Genomic DNA, 22,491 nt, shown 5'->3' with positions numbered 1-22,491 from the left:
CCCATGTGCGCACAAATGAGCGCAAATGCATTTGCTATTTAAACAACATGGTGCAGGACATGAAAATGATAACTGCATCGGGCTGAAACTAACAAAAAATACTTGTGTCGCGCCAGGCACCGGATTGCGCCGGGTGTATGAAAGGGCCCAATAACTTTATTTGTCATGCACTTTGAGCTTTGAAAATCTGCAGACCTTTTACGTTCACAAACAATAATATTACACACTGCATCAAAGGTTATATTCAAAAAAGCATAATAGGGGCACGTTAATGTAGTAATAAATAGTAAATCTTTTTACTTGAAGGCTATACCACTTTTAGAGTTAATTTTTTTGTATTTGGTATTTTTTTGGTTTCGAAGCTTCAAAGTTTCCAAGAACTTGCCATATGTGCTTTAAACTAGACCTCTTGGTTTTAGGGTTGTTTGAGCACAGGATCTGGATTTCTTTATGATAAACAAAAATAGATGTTTAACATTATTAACAATATTGCCTGATCGTAAATGTGAAGCCTGGTATGGCCTAAAAAGGACTTGCTTGAGACAAACAAATAAATGAACGTCTAATAAATAAATAACACCTCTTGCTCAGTGATGGTGTGCTTGTAGCATGGCATGATGGGAAGATGGAGGTCAGAGTGTGAGAGATTGTGCGTGAGAGAATAATAATAATGCAGGAGTGTGAGTTTGATGATTTGATGTTAGCTTTACCTTCTGTGGCAGATGCAGTTTGGTTTGATGCAGAGATGAGAGTGGAGAAGATTGGCTGAGTGACTGTAATGATGGATTGGCACCATGAAAATATATCTCAAGCATATCAAGTTCTCACATATGTATTTTCTGACCCAAAAGTACAGCTTATTCAAAAGAAAAACTGACACATACCTTTATTGTACACTCTCTCACACACACACACACACACACACACACACGCACACACACACCTAGGGGTGTAACGGTACACAAAAATGACGGTTCGGTATGTACCTCGGTTTTGAAGTCACGATTTGGTACGGGTTTGGTACAGCAGGGGGAGAAAAAACTTTTTTTTTATTAAACAGTGGTTTACTGAACAAACTGTGTCTCTGTCTTTAAATTCATCCAATTGTACTAATGCTGTAAACTATATAAGGAGCCCATACTTGCATATTACTATAATATTAAAAGTTACAATTAACAACAGAGTTCATACTATTAAATACAGTTGCTATTTATTTTTTAGATATAATCATCAACACTCAAATAATAATAATAATAAAACATTTTTATGTAAACATGTAAATTGCACATAAGGCAGTTTTTGCATTAACTTCTATATCTTATTATAAAATTATGTTTCTCCAATTCGTTGTTGAAATATATTAATTTACATAGTGGCTGTCATGACAGATTTATTTAAACATACGTTAAATAATTAAGGCATCACTAACAGGTTAAGTAAAATATAATTAATATATAGGTGAATATAGTGCATATTTTAAAGAGTTACTTTCTCTAGCAAACAACTGTGGACACAGAATGGCTTTTCTGAGGTAAATGTGTGACATTGTTTACAAGCTGTTTTATTGACATCTTTCCACAGTTTAAACACTGGTTGAGCAATTACACGATATATACGTTTCGGTAAGTTGTACTGTATCTTTCAACATACCTGTGTATAGATGTTAATTCATGTTCATTCTGTAATTGGTAGTGAAGAGGAAGAGATGATTGCGTTTGAACTGAGGCGCCTATACAGCGTCTGTTACGCCACATCAAAAAGTGTCTCAAAATAGCATTTATTGTTTACATTTCTTGATGAAATTGACAGAATTTGAAAAATTACACTTTGCTTCTTATCAAAAGTAACAAAAACAGAGCTTATTGCGATTATTGGTGGTTAATGCTGGTCAAAAGTGTTTAGGCTACAATGCATTACCGTGCACCCCCTTCTGGATTGTAGTGTGGATTGCCTGTGACTGACTGTATACGTCGTCTGACTCTAACTGCATGAACCGAACCGTGACGTCCATACTGTACAGTTTGGGATGAATACCTGTACCCCTCCCCCACACACACCACACACACACACACACCTAATAGCTATAACTGGCTGTAAGTATCACCAGCATAAGAGAAATAGCATGGGTAAAGAGTGACACATACCTTGTGCTGAACCTGTGGAAAGTGTGAGAAGAAACTTTATTAATTAACAGAATCAGAATCACATTATGCAACTGAACTTTTATTTATTTAATTTCAAGGAATCAAAGGGTGATTGCACTGAAACTACTGCATGATGTGCAGCTACTTACCCACATTACCTTACCAACACGAAACATCTGTTAGCAGTACTATTTATATATAATTCATGTCTTAGACTTCACATGAAGAAAAAATTCTAATTTATTTAGATTAGCAAAATGTAACATTGCCTATAACACTAATTCATAACTGCAGTTACTGTAAACCAGAATGGTGACGCAAGTTTGAAGGACAGAGATAGTGGTGGTGAGATTGCAATGCAGCACGATAGAAGGATGGAGGTCAGAGGTCATGAGTGAAAGTGATTGATAGAGAGATATAATGCTGGAGTGTGTGTCTGCTGTGGTGATGGGTGTTGTCATGGTTACCTGCAGGCGTAGGTGAGACAGGAGTGGAATGTGTGGAATTGATGGGGTTGGTGATGTCAGAAGAACCTATTTGACATAATCATATAGTTTAAACTGGATCCAAAAAAGTCCTTATGCATTTTCCACAAGATTAATAAACCAAATGCAGTACAAACCACAACAAGCTAAATTACAGAAATGAGTACACTACATTTTTTTTTTGCATTTTTATTAATTAAATCAAGGTACTAAAGAAACTGATATTTTCATTCAGCAAGGATGCCATTCCTTGGTCCCAAACTTTTGAATGATAGTGTATATTTATTAAAGGGGTACTTCACGGCTGGTTAAATGGGCTTTCAATAAAAATTTGCTGCCTCTTCAGTAGAAAGGTGAACAAAAAGATGAAATCAAAAAGGCTGTTATCTTCCCTTTTGCACTGGGCATGTTGCCATCCAAGGCCACTTCCACCAGTCTGCTATGGGAACGCTTGATCAGAGTCAAATACTGCTTTGCTTTAGTAGGAAATACTTCTTAGCAAACTTAGTCATAGTTGTGTCTACTTATATTGCTCCCAGGTGCAACAATTCAAAGTGTAAACGTTTAGCTAGAGTGAGTTGCTTTCGGTTTCCAGTGAAGGACCCAGAGAGTTGTAGGCCGTGGCTAAAGGCTGCAAAGAATCGTAAATATGGAGAGAATGCCGCAACGGAAAATCTGAAAAACCTGTGTCTGTAAGCCAACATTTCAAACTGAATGATTTTAGGCCAAACAGAGGGGAAAAACTGAAAGAAACTGCCGTAACAACCTTTAATGTCAACAATGAAAGATATGGAAAGCAAAAGTGGAAAAATGGTTTGATATTCATTAAAAATGTAATATTTACAAATGAATGTATAAAAAAAAATTTTTATCTTCAAAATGTGTTTAAAATATAATACATATATTAATAAAAATATATTATTTTTTAAAATACAGTGGTGGCCAAAATTATTAGAACGGTAAGATTTTTTAACGTTTTAAAAGAAGTCTCTTCTGCTCATCAAGGCTTCATTTATGTGATTCAAAATACAGCAAAAACAGTAATATTGTGAAATATTTTTACAACTTAAAATAACTGTTTTATATTTGAATATATTTTAAAATGCACAAAAAGCATTTTAAAATATATTCATTTAAAGCATTATATATATATATATATATATATAATACATTTAAAGCATTTTTTTTTTTTTTCTGGAAAGTAATTAAAGAAATTTATACTTTTATTCAGCAAGGATGTATTAAATTGATGAAAAGTGACAGTATAGACATTCATAATGTTGCAAATCTCTATATTTCAGATAAATGCTGTTCTTTTGAATTTTCTATTCATCAAATAATCCTGAAAAGAAATTGTACACAACTGTTTTCAACATTGATAATAATAATAAATGTTTCTTTGAGCAGCAAATCAGCATATTAGAATGATTTCTGAAGGATCACGTGACCCTGAAGACTGGAGTAATGATGCTGAAAATTCAGCTTTGCATCACAGAAATAAACTGCATTTTAAAATATATTCAAATATAAAACAGTTATTTTAAATTGTAAAAATATTTCACAAATTTACTGTTTTTGCTGTATTTTGGATCAAATAAATGAAGCCTTGGTGAGCAGAAGAGACTTCTTTTAAAACATTAAAAAAACTTACCGATCTAATAATTTTGGCCACCACTGTATATAAAACACATTTTTAAGTGGCATGCTTGCTGCTTACACCACTTAACATTTTTAAAGTTATTACTTTTTTGTAGAAATTGGTATGAACATTTTTTAACAAATGTCTAAATCTAAAACAAACTTGCCATGAGTGTAAAGTAGCTTTTAAATTTGTAATTTTCTTTTTCATCATGTTGTACATCCTTACTCGTCACTGACTGCAAGAGAGCATGTCAAAAAAGCATGAACATTACCTTTTGTTCCTGTTTCTGAGACTTGAGCCGTGTGTGTGGGTGAGGGGTCTGTGGCTAAAGGGAAAAGCAAGTTCATTTGAGATAGCTGACTACAGGAAAGAACTACAAATACTCTAAAACTACAAACCTACACAAAAGGTCAAAGAAGCTTTTTCTAGCAAGTCGTACACTTTCAAATTAAATCTCTACTGATGAAGAGCTTGGATGATAAAAGGTAGGAGTATAGAAGCCAATATCAAATTAATTAACAATAGAGGGTATGCATAGACATCACTTTCCCGCCGGAACGCGCTCCCTCAGCTGGACTGAGTGGCAAAAGAACCTGCTGCATGACTGGATTTAATAGGGGAAACTGCAAAAATGCGAGTAAAACAAACAATTACACTAAAGGTTGGGCTCGAAAGTGTTCCTTATGATATGTCAAAGAAATCTAATTCATGGATATTGGCATGCAGCCAGGAATCGTGTTTCCTGACATTTATATGTGCCTGATTTTGACGCCGGGGAAATACATAAAGCAAATCTTCCTGTGAATATTTTATATAACTACAATATAGGTAGGTTTAAATCTGAGTAATCACTTATATCAATGTTATATATATCGTCATATCGTCCAGCACTAAAACTTGTATAGTTTTTGTCAGTGTTTATTTAAAAACACCCAATTATGCAGAATATAAGATGGTAAATATTTAATTGATGAGTTGTCAACACAATATATTACAATACAATATATATGGTATGATTTTACCTCAAAATCAAACATTTTGACACAAAATGATAACTACAAATCCATGTTTCTCTGCCTGGAATCCAGTTGTTATGTGAATTGCAGCAATCCATTTGCTTATTTTTTCTGTAGCTTTCGACAGTCTTTAAATATATACCTCAGATTTTGTGTCAAAGCTATTTGTACAGTCAATCACAAAGCTCTTTCCCGTTTTGGATGTGTTTTGTGTGTATTTCACAGCATTCACGCTGAAAACCAATGCTGCCACTCAGTCTTTTGCCACTCAGTGGGTGTAACCGCAGTCATAACGGTCGAAGGTGACGTCACGTGCATACCCTCTATTGTATTAGCTTTAGCATTAGCCATTTTAAATGAGAGAAGAATTTGCACCACAATACAATAAAGTTTAATTTGGTGCACGGCCATCAAGGTCAACAAAAAAAGCAAGTTCATTTTATATAGTCAACTACAGGAAATAACTACAAACACTGTAAAACTACAAACCTACACAAAAGGTCAAAGAAGCTTTTAGCAAGCTGTACCCTTTCAAATTAAATCTCTATTGATAAATATCTTACAAATGTCTAAATCTGAGAACTTGCCACGTGTGTTAAAGTAGATTTTAAATTTGTAATGTTTTTTTTCATCATGTTGTACTTCCTTACTCGTCGCTGACTGCAAGAGAGCCTGTCAAAAGAGGATGAACATTACCTTCCCCTGATTTTGTGACTTGAGTCGTGTGTGCGGTTGAGGGGCCTGTGGCTAAAGGAAAAAGCAAGTTCATTTGAGATAGTCGACTACAAGAAAGAACTACAAACACTCTAAAACTACAAACCTACACAAAAGGTCAAAGAAGCTTTTTCTAGCAAGCCGTACACTTTCAAATTAAATCTCTATTGATGAAGAGCTTGCATGATAAAAGGTATGGGAGTATAGATGCCAATATCAAATTAATTAACTATTGCATTAGCTTTAGCATTAGCCATTTTAAATGAGAGAAGAATTTGCACCACAATACAATAAAGTTTAATTTGGTGCACGGCCATCAAGGTCAACAATAAAAGATATGAAATGTCACAATGTCAAAAGAGGTTAATCATTACCATCATCACTCGTGTGTGCAGGTGAGGGGCCTGTGGCTAAAGGAAAAAGCAAGTTCATTTTAGATAGTCAACTACAGGATATAAATACAAACACTATAAACTTATACAAAAGACCAAAGAAGCAATTTTCTCTAGCAAGCTGCACACTTTCTAATTAGACCTCGGTTGATGAAGCCAATATCTTACATGCTAAAAGGTAGAAGTAGAGGCCAATCTCAGTTTTCACTATAACAGCACAACATTTGAAACATACACTAAAACCTATTTTAGAAAATAATTCCTGGATGGTATACGGCATTTGTAAAACTAGCAATGACAATCTTTTCAATTCTTTACCAATGCAGACTGCATTTGACAGCTTAGTACAAAGCATTTAACAAAACAAATGTCACATGTACATGTCAACTTTTTGTGCTAACCCTAACACCTAACAGTCTACTAAAACTCTAATAAGAGTTAGTTGACTTCTAGGTGCAACATTACTTATAGTCAACAGAGAATGTCTAAAGGGGACCATCAAAATGAAGTGTGACCAAACAATGAAGTGAGAAAAAGTTAGCTGACAACTGAAAAGATATTTAATTTAGAAACAAGTTAACTATGGCACACCGAAACACTCACGCAGTATATTCAGCAGTTCAATTCTTTGAAACCCATGTGAAACACGGGCTCCTTGTAAAACCATCAGCTTTGGTCAGAAAAAGGGAAGGGAGTTACTAGCAGTGGTCTGTATGTGGCGCGACCCGGCTGCCATGGAAACGCAGAGCGCACGCAAACAATTTCAGTTTCTCAACCACAGCTTCCTGTAGCTTAACAAAACCCTTCCCCCATTCTCAAGGCTCAGGCACTTTGCTTTCTTTTTTATTCTGTTCGCCAGTTTGTGTCACTCATATACAGTGCATGTGCGGAAGGGGGAGGGGTCAGATGAACTTGTGGGGGTGGGGGATAGATAATAAGATATCTATAGATATGCAAATTATATCTATGCAACTACTTATCTTTTACATGGGAGCTTTGACTACATCATTATGTAAGTCGACTAAGTAGGTAGTGCAGTTTCATTAATAATCAATGCATTCATCTAATGCAATGTCAAATCTGGTGATTTTTAACCCTAATATATATCATTTTTAGCATTCTGAAAACTTCTTAATATCTTTCCTTAACTTTTAGTAACTGGCGTTTTAACTCAAGTGTCAGAGTAAGCAGTACTTTTTCACTTATTTTCTTTGCCGGATGTGGTTTTGCTCGACTTGGTTCACAACTTGAGGTGCGTGCGTTCTGAGCGTGGCTGTTTTAGCAGGTCCACCCATTACATGGAACATGACAGCATGAGAATGATGACTTTAAATTGCCTGTTTTATGTGTCTCATTTTAGAGGATTCCTTTTAAAAACATTATATTTTAATTTTACTGCCTTGTCAAACAGATCACAGTGACCGCAGTGAAGTTTGCATAAACCTAAATCTCCTGCAAGTTATTTAAAGTATTATCTAAACCTCCAAATTGCACTATATCCACAAACATGGACTTTTAAAACAATGTACAGTACTGTGCAAAATTCTTAGGCCACCATTACATGTTGTTTTAGCAATGATATAATGTCCATATATAATTATAATTAAGTCTCTTTATTACAATATAATCAGAAAATACAGTAAATTTGAATGCAGTATGAAAAAAAAACAGCTTCTATAGGCTAAAGTGGCAAGTATTTAGTGACCTCCCCTTACACTTGAGCAATAGCAGGAACTTAAACCTACATGGAAAGGAAAAGGACTGGAAGGCCAAGAAAACTTTTAAAATCTGATGAGAAGTTTCTCAGAGTTTCTTCTTTGAGAAACTGGAAGCAGTCCAGGAAGTCAGACTAAATACTGATTTTTGCTTAAAGAAGCCATTTTGCTCTGAATTTTTTTTTTTTTAACATTTTGTGTACATATTTCCTGTATTTATGTTTGTATCGTAATAAAGAGACTGAAAAATAAATATGGATGTTATTAAAAGAACAAAGCTTTTGGTGGCCTAAGACTTTTGCACAGTACTGTATATCAATTATATTCAGTAATGATGGCGAATAACATATAAGCATTGGTTTTAAAACAATTATTATAGGCCCAATAATCTTCACATTTAGTCTATAAATGTTCAAATAATTCCTTTCAAACTGTTTCATCAACATTGCAAAAGATGTTTTTCAGTTATGTTTCATCGTTTTGGCTTTTTAAATTAAATTGTCATTTCTAATCAGTTTCACAGTGTAAACTCAATTTTTATTTTTTCATTCAAAGCGTGTATTTAACACTGCAGGCACCACTTACTTAAAAATTTAAGGCAGTAAGTGTATTATTATTCATTTTACTTAAGTTTAACTTTTTTTTTTTGGTAGAATTGGTAAAAACTATTTTAAGGCCATTAAGCTGCAGGACAGACATGTCAGACTTAAGTTGTATGCTAGTTAAAAATCACAAAATAACTTTAACACCAAAGTTGCGACATGTATCTCCCATCTTAAAGATTTTGAAGATATTTTGAGAGTGAGTTAAAAAAAACTTCTTTTTACCTTTGATATTATATTTACACTTGAATTCAAGTAAATACTCTTGTTTTCTGAATAATTGTTGGTTTGTAAAAAACTGTGCCAATTTACTCTTCTGACAAATGAAGCCAAGCAACCGCCCACAATCAAAAATAATGTATTTGGCACATTTGGTCAACATAATGTGACAATTGCCTAGTTACCGCAGAGTTCAAGTATATGCGCACAGTCTATATGGCCTCAAACGGAAGCCTTTAACGGCCTCATTCATGACATGCAGACATGAAGTCAACACTAATCCAATGACAAGACTTGATATAATATTAAATGCTTTTATGTACAACAAAATTCTGATTTGCAAAAATCAGCTCGTTACAAAAATCTAACAATGTAAGAAAATTGGGTTTTGACGATTAAGTGTAAATAAGCATGAAAGCTTTAGAAATTGGACATTTTAAGAAGCTATATGAGCAAATATGATGCAAGACGCTGAGAAAGAAATGCTGAAACAATTAATTAATTTTTAACTCAGTGGTTTCACACAATGTGCAGTCGATACCTTAAGGAGATCATTTGACACTTTGAATTAAGTTTTTTGGTGTAACAATAGAGTCAGGTTGATTTGGTCATATTAAATAATATTTTTGAATAAATTAGACCAGTTCAATGAGATTTTACCACATTTTTTAGGCTATCTCACAAAAATTGGACCGCACACAGTAACATCACACATTTCCATACATCAGTTGTGCATCTTTGAGTGACTGATATTACATAAAGACATATTTCACCAAAAAAGAAAAAAAAAGAAAAAAGAAAAAGATAATTCAGTCATCATTTACTCATCTGCATGTCATTCTAAATCTATATAGTTATTTTGTTTGTTTGCAGACCACAAAATGATATTGATGATATTGGATATTTATGATGCTGATTGCCATGAACTGTCAAGCTCCACAAATGACAAAAAAGCAGTAAAAGTCCATTTAACATAGTCAATGTGACACATGTAGTATATCCCAAGTCTTGACAGATTTGTATGCAGATTTAGTTCTTTTAAGACATAACTTTTGGTCTGTTCCTCACACAAAACTATTGTCTGACTTCAGAATATTAGTATGAACTACTTTTATGATGCATTTAGTCATTTTGATGCTTAACAGCCTTTGGTCACCATTAACTTTTAATGTATGGAAAGGTGCAGAGTCAACATTTAGCTAAATATCTTCTTTTGCGTTCCACAGAAAGCAGAAGAAAGAAAGTTTGGAACAACATAGGGGTGAGTAAAAAAAATGACAGAATTTTCATTTTCAGATAAGCTAACCCTTTAACAAATAAAAACATCCAAATAAGCCTGTAAAGTATCATCAAATACTGATTTCATGAATATTCCCCTGAGCATTGACTCTTAGGCCTCGATCTCACTCATAGGCCCATCTTTCGATCTCTGGCTTCCTTTTCTATGTGATTTGCATGTACAGTGCAGTCACAAGGATTCTCATATATTCTCAACCCACAGTACTTTTATATATAGTCAAAAGATATTTAGATACAACACGGCTCACGGCACGTCTTCAGTAACTCTCACAAGCACCATTTTAGCCGGCAAATTACGAGGCATAGAAACCGGCTCAAAATGGAACAAGGAAGTGGTCAGAGGCATGTGCAGCAAAGCATCATGTTCAAGAGCATCGTGCAATGTGACATCCAAAAGAGAGTCTGATGAAAAATATAATATAATAAAATTTTCAATAAAATGTAATTTACTAAGGAAAGTTCCTATCCTTGTTATCTTAATATTAAATTAAATTATAAGGCTACGCACCGCATAAGAATATGAATTTGCTTAGTGAATTACATTTTAACGAAAATATTAAAAAACAAACATAAAATTATAAAATGTACATTATTTTTTAAATGATGTTTGTAATAAAATGTAATTTACTAAGAAAACCTTATGATTTATTATATTATATTATATTATATTAAGGACAGGAACTGCATAGAAATACGAATTTGCTTAGTAAATTACATTAATGAAAATATATGATTAAAAATGTATTGTTTACAATCATAAAATGTACATATATTGTATTGTATTATATTATATCATACCATTATTTTACTAAATGTGCAAAAAAACCAAACAAACAAACAAAAAAACAAGTTTCAGTTGCAACCAAAAAGGGTTTTACAGGCTGATGCAATTTCCCCAGAGAGAATTCCGAAGAACTCAACTCAAGAACGTCAAAAATGTTCTTCACAAGAACAACCCAAGAGCCTTTACTTTTAAGACAGTAGAATAGAACTCTATAAAATAACGAATAGATTGTCAACAACACCCATCAAAATGTGGCAGATGAAAGCAGAAAAGTTTGACTGACAGCTCGGCCTCAGCACCGGTCAAATCTAGCAGAACCTCAAGCAAGCTAAAGGGGACACGCCCAAAGCAACCTGATCTTTGACAGCTCCTTTACCAGGTAAAAACTAGAACCCAACACATCTCGCAAGAGTCCCGCCACAGACCCTTTTGAAAACTCAAGTTAAATGTGCGCTCTTTTGCAATATTTCGCCTTCACTCTGATGCTTTACAAAGCAATAACTTCTCACTGTGGCAGAATAAAGAGAATTCCCCTTCTTCTCGGTCAACAATGACGGCAATTCTCAGTAAAAAATAATAATACTGCTAATAATTACAGATAAAATACTTAAAATAAATTGAGGGCTCAGGCTGTAAAATTGTTTGTCCTGAATGTACACACTAAGATTTAATCATCATTGACATCCGTCAAGATTTGTGGACACACTCATTCATTTTAAATTCAGTACTTAAACTGATGACTAGTGATGGTAAATAAGTTTCAATAAACTATATTTATTATTCAGAGAGATGCGATGTTACACAACACAGAAACTGGACCAAAGTATGAATCTACATCATTAATTCACAAAATCAGTCACCATATAAACAAAAGTCTCCTGTCAAAAAATCTGCCTGTATATAAAAAAACCTATAAAATTTTGTACTTACATAGGGCCAAGCATAAGACCAAAACCAAGGGTCCTAGTGCAAAAAATCTCGCCATATCCAAGGGTTCAAACGCCTCTTCTAAGACACCATATGTCCTATTTGAAACAGACACAGATCTGGGTTAACTATCAGAATGCGTAATGGCTTTCTGGTATCTCTTGCTCTGTTTTCATTTAATCTTACGTGTTCTTATGCGTCTAATCAGTCGGTCCTGTTGCTGGTGAGTGTTCACCTTCAAAAAAATCCTTAAGCTGTTTTTTAGGTCTAGAGACAGCAGAGCGGTGCCAGAGACACTCTCCCCTTCAGCTTTGCGTTAAGGCCCTTTCTTAACAGGAAGTTGCATTTTCATCTACGCCACACATCTCTCGCCTTGTACTGTGTCATGTCCTTCAAATGAGAACTGAGAGAAAATGATCTCATTTTTGCTTTTTTTTGTTTGATGACCTGCATCCATAGTGAGAGCAGCCCCTTCAGAAGATTTTGAATTAAAATCACCTTATCTTGAACGTATGAGTCAAAAGTCGAATGTCATCAAGGAAGCAGAAATTACTTAACTTCACTGACCTAACATGACCAAAACCTAAATGTTCTTCTTTAACACAGTTTTGAAAGATAAACAAGTTTTCTTTCAGTGAAGATAATTAAATCTTCACAATATTACAATATCTTCACAATATTACTGCAATAAATATCAGTACTTTGGAAAGTCTAGTCAAATTCAATGACTGTAATTAGCAGTTAAAATATGACATTTTTATAAATACTTTACTCTATATTTATACGTATAGGACAAAGGCAATACTTAAAACCCAATATAAATTAGTAAAGAGAAATCAGCAACATTTCGGTCCCATGATCTCCATCAGGCATGAAGGTCTGAGACTGAAACGTTGCTGAATAAATTGACAATTTTTGTTGGAATAGTGTGTGGGATTTCTCTTTACTCTCTCTCTCTCTCTCTCTCTATATATATATATATACATATACACACGTACACACACACACACACACACACACACACACACACACATATTCCTTCATATATTTTAAGATTCAAACAATTTGTATATTTTTCACAAGTACACAAATTACTCACCAAAATATACAGGATATAGCAATATTAGAAAATAAAAATAATAATAATAAAGACAATAAAATAGACAATAGACAATAAAATAAATTTTAAAAAATCTTGGCTTCTGATTGGTCATCACTATGGGGCCGTTTACACGACACCATTTTCATCTAAAAACTTTTTATGCATTTTGGTCGTTCATTTACAAATGCAAGCTTTTGAAAACGGGATTCAAAGTGCAAGTTTTTTGAAAATTATACCATCATCATTTCCATGTAAACTACAAAAATGCAAACATGTGAAAACGTGGAAGTCATGCACATGTGTTCAGTCTATAAGCGCGTAGTGTTTCTTAGCAGTTAAAATATGACATTTTTATGAATATTTTATTTTACTCTACTCTATACTCAAGGACAAAGGCAATAATTAAAACCCAATGTAAATTAGTAAAGAGAAATCAGAAACATTTCAGCAATGTTTCGGTCCCATGACCTCCATCAGGCATGTTGGAATAGTGTGCGGGATTTCTCTTTATATACGTATACATATATATATATACATATATATATATATATATATATATATATATATATATATATGTATACATATATATATATACATATATATATAGCAAATCCTGGCTCATCCTCATCATAAACTGATGACAGTATAAACCATAAATTGAAGCCAAACAAAACCACTGGCCCAGATGGTTTAAAAGCCCGACTTCTTAAAGACTGTGCTCCTCAATTAAAATGAGTTTTTACTAGTGGTTAAACGGATCGTTGTTGATCCGTGATCCGTATGGACCAAGCCCCAGGGTTCAGCACGAATGTGATTCGCGGATCAATTGCAAGTTTAACTGCAATAGAGTGAAAGGTTATCATTTGCACGTGTTTTGTCTTGCTAGTTTACACATTAAATAGATATAAAACCATTCCAGCGCTAGAAGAGGCAAAAGAGGATTTAATTCGGTAGGCTATCGCACGCCACGCTGTTATCGGTGCGCACAGATGCACATACATACAAGGCTCGCGCGCACACACATACAGAGAGAGAGGCACGTTTTAAATAGCTCGCAAACTCCAAATTAATTTCTCTTTCGCGTCCTCAGTGCACTTGGATGGACACATACACGCATTATGTCAGTCGAAATACCCCTCTTGGCAAGTATTCTCATAAACACATTTGGTTATGTCTTAATTGAACGAGGTGAGAATTCGGATGTGTATCTGTCGGATGTGTGCGTGCATGGGGTCTTACTCTTAAAGTGACAGCAACCTATGAATACCTGCTGTTGTCTGCTATGTAAATCAGACTACAAAGCTTTAACAAAGATTAATCTATATTAAATTTATACAGTGAACTGTGTCATTTTACATTATTACATTTCTGTACACGAAAATTAATACTACAGTTAGACCTTATACTTTATTTGTAACTTTGTTGTATTTATGCTTGTAATTGGTGTACAGTATTTATTCTTTGCTAGTAGTTTCTGCTGTGGTATCGGAGTAGTTAAAGTGGGCAAAGTAGTAAATGCAAAGTTACCCCCCGCCCCCACACCCCCCAATTTTTTTTTCTTTTTGTGCTGATCCGAAAAATGATCCGATCCGTGACTTAATAACCGTGATATGATCCGAACCATGAGTTTTGTGATCCGTTGAACCACTAGTTTTTCCAAGGCTGTTTCAGTTTCTTTTAGACACTTGTACAGTGCCGAAATTATGGAAATATTCAATAATAAGGCCTGTGGCAAAAAAGCCTGGTGCAAGTACATTAAATGATTTTTGTCCTATTGCAATAACTTCCGTACTATGTAAAACTATGGAGCGAGTCTTGGCTAATCATCTAACTTCAACTGTGGCCTCGAGGTTAGATCCACTTCAGTTTGCATATAAGTGTAACAGAGGCACAGATGATGCTGTACTGACCCTGCTAAACATAGTTACAAAACATCTTATGAATCCCAAAGCATATGTTAGGATTTTATTTGTGGATTTCACATTGGCTTTTAATTCAATGAAGACACACATTCTCTTAAAAAGGCTTGTTGATCTTGATGTTAATACAGGGTTAGTTTTATGGATTAGAAACTTTCTTTCCTGCCGTCCACAGAGGGTCTGTGTTAGAAGTATTATGTCAGACGTGCTCACTTTAAGCACAGGTTGCCCACAAGGCTGTGTCCTTTCCCCTGTGCTTTTTTCTTTATTTACTAATGAGTTTTCGATTTTAAATTATTAAAATATGCCGATGATATTGCCTTAGTTGGCCTATTGGATAAAACTAACTCTCTGTATGACGTTGCCTATTTGTCTCACACTAAGGCCCTTGAAACTTGGTGTCATTTTAGCCAATTAGAAATTAATGTCGTGAAGACGAAAGAATTAATTAGGTGTACAAAAAGAGACATGACAATCCAGCCATTTTCACTTGTGGGTCAACAAGTAGAAATTGTGGAGAATTTTAAATACCTCGGCTCAATCCTGGACTCACAGGTGAGCTTTGTCGATAACTCTGAGTACATCTTAAAAAGATGTTCACAGCGACAATTTCTTCTAAGACAACTTGGTGGCCTTGGAGTTATTCAGCATATTTTAGAACTTGTTTACAAATCTATTGTGGAGAGTGTACTGTCTTATCATATCCCTGCCCGTTATGAACATTTAAACTGTAGAATAGAATAAACTGTAAGAATAAAATCACAAGAATTGTGTCAATGGCAAACAAAATTGTTGGCAGACCACAGAAGCCCTTAGGGCAACTTTATGTTGAAAGGGCAAGGAAGAAGGCGAGGAGTATTCTTGCAGATAGTTCTCACCCTCTTTTTAGCCAATTTGAACTCTTGAAATCAGGTAGGCGCTACAGAATACCTCGTGAATAAAAATGTGTTTAAGTGATCATTCATTCCAAATGCTATCAAAATTCTCAATTCTGCAAGCGTTTGATAAATTAAATGACAGCGGCATGAATTGTACTTTTATGAAATGTGAATTTGTCTGTTTTTTGTTCTGTTTTTGTTGTTTTTTTAACACTATTTGTATAGCTATTTTTATGTGCTGGTGAGCCAAAGACAATTTTCTACCTCGGTGGACAATAAAGATATAGAATAATAATCATCTCCATGTAAACTACAAAAACGCAAACATGAAAACGTGGAAGTCATGCGCACTAGGCGCGTAGTGTTTCTTTACAACGTGACATCGTCAACTACTGGCTTGGCATGAATAATACAGTGCTTTTAATCATTTTCACAGATCCGTCTGTACGCAAAACTTTTCAAAAACACAAAGGGAAAATGTTTCAGTTTTTCTACATTGTTGTCATGTAAATGTACCCTAGGTATACTGGGATGTTCACTAAGGCTAACTACTAACCTTGGTGAACATCCTGTACCATAAAAAGGGGCGTTTTCTCCAGGGGCGGTGCCTTGTAAAAATGTTTAGATGAGGATATTACCAACACAGAAGACAAATTACACCAAGAAATATTTCAAAATATGAGATAAAATAGTGTTTAAACAACAAATTTTGTTATTGCATTTTCAATGAGATCTTAAATGTATGGTGTGAATGTGAGGGAGACCAAATACAAGACATGATCTATCAGGTCCAAAAATAGTACGCAAATTGGTTAGACTAGTTACAAACTATTACTATCTGTAAACGATGTGGGTGTTAGCAACCTCTCAGGTCTTTTAAATGAATTCTGCACCCGCATCTCTGTATCTTTATGATACCTGCGGTATATACTGAAGATCTGACTTATGGTCTGAAAAGGTGACTATTAATAAACCCCAAACTTAGCGATGTGACTTTGCCTCCTCATTTTGTAATACCAAGTATTATATATTTGACCATTTTTTCTTAACATTTTGCTTTCACTTTGTGTCTTTAATAGTTTTATTATGCTGTAACTATTTTATAAAAACGATACTGTACTGGAAGCCATATTGTGAAAAGAGACACTTTTGAACAAAACATGCCTCATGTACACACAAAAAAGTTTCATTAAACATTGTGATGTTGATATTTTATAAATGACTCACGCAGCTTACAAAACTTAAGCTGTGTTGCTTTTTCACTGTTTCTCACTTTCCAAGCCCTGCATGTAGGCAGCGCTGCAAGATACCACTTCCTTGCCTGTTCTTTTTTTTTTCTCTCCTCTCTTTTTTTGGTTTCCCGCCTGTTTGAGGAAGTAGCACAGAGACAAAGAGGCGTGCAAAGATGAAAACTCGACCTGACAACCTACTGACTGTATGAACAGAGTCAGATAGTAATGAAGTTCAAATATCTGAGAGATCAATTATCAATGAAGAAAATTCAAAGAGATCGATTATTCAGAGATTTTTTAGACCAAATCCAATACAATGCATTAAAAGTACTTAGAGAATTACGTGCGTGTGTAAATTCCTCTTTTATTTACTTCTCTTTAGTACTTTAAGAGAAACTGTAGCCAAAATGAATCATTTCTTCCACTTTTTTTTTTTTCACTCACATCACTTATTGCTCAGAAGACATGTGCCGGAGACTATAAAATCAACTTCCTGCCAAAGCTTGTGTCATTGATACCAAGTATAGTGTGAATGTTCATGGGCTAAATATATCTGCTTTGATGAGGGACAGTTTTTTTTTTAAATTGTTTCATCACATTTAAAAAATAAAACACACATTACAGCTGGCCAAACTGAAGAAAATTAATGTTATGAAAGTGTAAAACAAGGAATAAAACCTCAAACAGCCATTGTGCCTACAATTAAATTGTAGGCGGTGGGTAGTTGGCTGCCTCAAAGGGTGATCAACCACTTCCGGAAGTCTGTTCTCTGTATCAAAAGCACATTTGCAATTTTGCACAAGCAAATACACAATCAGGCACGTAAACTCCACACACATTTACATATAATGCAATAGCCGATGAGTAATTTTAGTACTGTGGTGGGAAGCAAAGAATTTTACCTATCGACCCACTACAAGTGTATTTAAAACAATGTATGTGTGTCACATTACAGCACATATTCTAGCACCTGCAATGTCAACATTGTTGACTGTGGTTGTGGTTGTGTGTTTAACAATAAAATTAAAGTATATTTGTACATTTCTAAAGAAAATGTGAGTAGAAAATCTCGCTAGCATCCTGGGGAGTTAGCGAGGAGACAGGAGTTAATATGGATAACCCTGTTGAAGGTATGTTTTGAAGCATGGAAGCTGGTTTGAGCTGGTTTATGCTGGTCTTTAGCTGGTTTAAGCTGGTCAAGTGCTGGTCCTAAGCAACTAGCTCCAGCTCAGGACCAGCTAAGGACCAGGTTTTTTAGACCGTGTAGTCTTCAGTGCCTTGCTGACAGAAATAATCTTAATATTTAGCTTTGAAATGCATAAGGAGAACACTGCAATTCTAGGCTACTTTTAGCACACTTAAATTATGCTAAGCTAAGTGTCATTTGACCAAAATTTTCGGTCTAACCTGGCCTGAAAGCTGTTACCTGTGTGTGGACAGAAAATAACTACACATGTACCAATTAATTCTGCTGGTTACCATTCCCTGTTTTTCTCTGACCTTTCAACTTTTCAAGGGACTGCTTCAGGACAAAACTAGCCCTCTGACCTGAAAGAAACCTTTGTTGCACTTGCAACCATATTTATCATGTTTCATGGCTGTCTGGCACTGGTCCACACAATGGTGTACCGCCTGCTTGCATAAACATCTCAGGGGCATGGCGTTGTGTGCTAACGATGGCTGCATCCCAATTCTGTCCTATATGGTATGCAAGATTAATTTCTATTGAAAATTGTATATTTTAACAAGGAAAGGAGCTCGCACACATAATCACAGAAAATTTCTTATACCAAAAACTGTATTTAGAGGCACTAATGACTTATTTTTTGTGTTAAATACTACCCAAGTTGGGTTGAAAATGGACAAACCCAGCAATTTGGGTTGTTTTAACCCAGTTAAATGTTTGCCTAACCTGCTGGGTAGTTTTATTTAACTCAACTATTGTTTAAAAATTACTATATTGCTTGCTTAAAACGAACCCAAAGTATTTCGGAAATTAACATTTATTATGTTTGATAAATGAACATTTATTAATAAGTTTAATGAATAGTAACCAAACAATAAGCATTTAATAATTGCTTATTAATAAATGTTCACCTTTTGATTATTATTGTTGCCTCTAGTAATTATGTGTCTAATTTTTAATTTCCAACCTATTTTGGGTTCATTTTAAGCCAGCCATATAGTAATTTTTAAATCATAGTTAATGGTTAAATAAAACTGCCCGGCACATTGGGCAAACATTTAACCCAACCGCTTGGTCAAAACAACCCAATAGCTCTGTTTGTCCATGTTCAGCCCAACTTGGGTTGTTTTTAACCCTGCATTTTTTTAAGAGTGTAAGATTATGTGTGCAAGCTCCTCTTCTTGTTGAACACTGATATGTTTTTTAACTTATGGACCAAAGTATTTTGTTTATCTGTTAAATTTTACGGCCTTTTGGGCTGCTATTGCTGTTATTAAACTTGTATGTCATTATTATTTAAATATATTTGTAACGCGTTGTAAAGACAAAGCAATTTAGAACATTTAAAATATCAAATTTAAAGGTAACTTCGAATAACACACTCACATCAAGTGCTTTATATGTGTTTTAGCATGTTAGGCAACACATAAAGTGTACTTCTTTAAAGCACAATAAAAGATTATTAAAACAATGATTTAAAATGTACTTTAAAGTAAAACTTTTAAATCGACATTTTAAAGTACAGTTTTGTTAAAGAGAGTACACTTTCATTATGGTTTCTTAAATATACTTAAGTAGCCTTTTATTTAATATATATATATATATATAATATACATGTGGAAGTAGTTATATATAGGCCTATATATATACATATATAATATTCAGAATTACTATAAAGAATGTAGCTAGATGCTGTGCCTAATATGCCTACTTTCCTATCATATAGTAGGCAAAAAAAAAAGTGTAAATAAATTAGTATTATGTCAAAATTCACGAAACAGACAAAAAGTACCTGGATGGCCTACTACTTCAACTGAGATTTTGAAGTAGGCATTCAGTGGACACTTTACGATGCAATTGTAAGTACGCCCAGATTTCATTCATACTATATAAAACATACTTTTTAATAATTGTGAAGTTTGTTCCTCATCAAATGTAGTACCTCAGACAGCAAGAGATTTTGGACGCACATATAGAAGTATGTCCCATTAATGGCATACTATGTTTTACTACTCCCTCAAAGAACACACTGTACCTTCCCTTACATGGCTTATTTTTAGTGTTTGTTGTAGGTATAGGAAATTAACTGTCAGTAATATTAACACCCTGTTATATAACCATTTCCTCATTGTATGGTCAGCTGATGATCTATGCTAGCTCGGTTATTCTTATTTTTTTTTAAAAATCTCACAGATTCCTGATCACTGATGTGTCGGAAGCTGATGAAATGTCTATTTTTAAACTAAGGAGCATTTAAGTATGAGAAAATAAATGGGCGTGACCTGAGTGTGCTGCAGCTGCAGTATGAGCGGGAGGGGCAGGCCTGAGAAATGCCGCACCACAAAATTACGCAAACCATGCACTCTTCCTCTTTGCTCTGCTTCTCCATGGTGAAATCTCTGGATTCACACTGTGGAAAGTAAAAATGTTCAGTTGTTACCTAAAACAGCTATTAGTAATCCCACAGACAATGACCCCTTATGTGGACATCTTAATGTTGTCAGATTTATTTATTTATTTATTTATTTGCCTTTTATTTTATACTTCATTTCTTACCTACCAAAGACATCTGGATGTTCCTGACAGTGCAGCTGGCATCATTATGAGGTCAGGTGGAGAATGGAGGTCATGACAGGAGGTGAAACACATGCTGGGACACCCACAAAACCTGAGCGCCACAACAGTCACAACAGCAAATGCAGACAGCTTTTGTCAAAAGAAGTAATATGGCAATCTCATGGACTATAAAGCGCTTTATATTTTAAATAGATTTTATATTTTCTTATCAATAAAATCCTGTATCGTAAAAACAAATGGAGAAACAGAACAAAGTTGATTGTTGAATAAACACAAGCATATATATTAATTTATCGTATTAATATACTTTGACACATTGCAAAGCCATAAAATAGTCATTAATATATCATGTATTTTACTTTGACTTGCTTTTAATAACTTTTCAATGTAGGAGTCAATGACAGTGTTGAGGAGAGTTACTTTTAAAAGTAATGTTAAAATATTGCATTACTCTCTAAAAAAAGTAACTAATCGTGTTACAGTGCCGCTTGAAAGTTTGTGAACCCCTTTGCAGAATCTGTGAAAAATGTTAACAAATTTTTTTTAAAATTTGTTAAAATTTTTCACATTTTCACAGATTCTGCAAGGGGTTCACAAACTTTCAAGTGACACTGTACTTTCCTTTTGCATAACCTTGGCTTTTTTAATAACAAAAAAAAAAAAAGTTCTATTTTTGGCAAATGTTAAGTCCCTTTCACACCAAAAGTGAAGTGAATAAGCCTAGGCTGAAGGAAATGCAAATTCACGCCTGTATATTAGTGGGCGCAGCTCAAACAAACCTTTCAGCTGTGCTGCCATTCTGGATTAAAGAAGACTAGGACACAGGAGAAAAAGTTCATAATATTAAGGCCGCATCCTTCGAAGGCCGATTGAGTCACCGCGGTGCGACGAAGGTTGTCCCAATTCGAAGACTCCTTCAAATGCGGCCTCCAAATGCGTCCTTCGTTTACCCTAAAATGAAGGATACAACAGATGGATCCTTCACGGCCTTGCCTACCCCAGAATTCATTGCGCATGCATTTTTTTTAAAAGAGAAATTACCGAATTACAGAGTTCATTTGCAAAAACCGATAAACGGCACTTTAAAAAAAAATAATAACTGACTGCCGTGCGTTATTCTCCACATATAGCACGTTCTGAACCCTAAATACGTTTTGTCAAAAAAAGCCGGTATTGTCCATTGAAGGCATCGCGAGTTCATGTTTTACAGCAGAAACCGACAAGGCCCTTGTTGTTTGTGTACAGAAACCGTCCGCGCCGACGTGCATGCAGACCACTAGTAGGCAGTGTCCGCGGTCATGTTGAGTATCAAGGCAAAAGCCGAAGAAGAAGCACCTTGTCATGTACGTTGTCAAAGAAGCCTACAAATAGAAACGGCAGAGAAGCGGCAAACAGGTAAGTTAACGACTTTTTTTTTTACAGTATGACTGCATGTGTCCCCAGAAACAGAGCATTTTTTCATTCCTATGGAAGTTGAAAACGCTCGCTCGAGGGAGGGGTTCTAGCAGACCAATCACAGCGCTTGCGGTCCGCGTAGAATTGACACGTTACATTTTTAAAGAGGTGCACATCAGGCTACGCGTGCTACACACAGCTTACACCGTACGCTCGACGCAGAAGTATAAAGGTGCGTCCCAATTCGTGTACTTATGCACTAT

General features: G+C 34.8%; 1 protein-coding gene and 1 long non-coding RNA gene across 44 annotated transcripts in view; one reads left to right on the top strand and one right to left on the bottom strand.

Moving 5' to 3' along the window:
* Window positions 1-2,183, bottom strand: part of ptprc (protein tyrosine phosphatase receptor type C) — a 33,907-nt gene extending 31,724 nt beyond the window's left edge. For 41 of the 42 annotated variants that reach the window (XM_051910806.1, XM_051910814.1, XM_051910805.1 and 38 more), the window contains exons 1-2: window positions 2,145-2,183; window positions 711-773 (exon numbers count right to left, since the gene is read on the bottom strand). The gene's annotated coding sequence lies outside the window, so the exon portion shown is untranslated. Of the gene's footprint in view, window positions 1-710; window positions 774-2,144 lie in introns of those variants that run through there. The other variant, XM_051910834.1, reaches the window with a different exon arrangement.
* Window positions 2,184-4,602: 2,419 nt separating this feature from the next.
* LOC127521519 (uncharacterized) overlaps window positions 4,603-22,491 on the top strand; it is a 35,585-nt gene continuing 17,696 nt past the window's right edge. Inside the window, exons 1-5 of one of the 2 annotated variants that reach the window (XR_007932382.1) lie at window positions 4,603-5,702; window positions 6,323-11,391; window positions 18,587-18,775; window positions 20,822-20,977; window positions 22,079-22,228. This is a non-coding gene — a long non-coding RNA (uncharacterized LOC127521519). The remainder of the gene's footprint in view (window positions 5,703-6,322; window positions 11,392-18,586; window positions 18,776-20,821; window positions 20,978-22,078; window positions 22,229-22,491) is intronic. The other variant, XR_007932381.1, reaches the window with a different exon arrangement.

Source organism: Ctenopharyngodon idella, chromosome 10 (assembly GCF_019924925.1).
Source record: "Ctenopharyngodon idella isolate HZGC_01 chromosome 10, HZGC01, whole genome shotgun sequence".
Classification (NCBI taxonomy): Eukaryota; Metazoa; Chordata; class Actinopteri; order Cypriniformes; family Xenocyprididae; genus Ctenopharyngodon; species Ctenopharyngodon idella.
The sequence above is the reverse complement of the archived record's forward strand: the minus strand, read 5'-3'. Positions and strand labels throughout refer to the sequence as shown.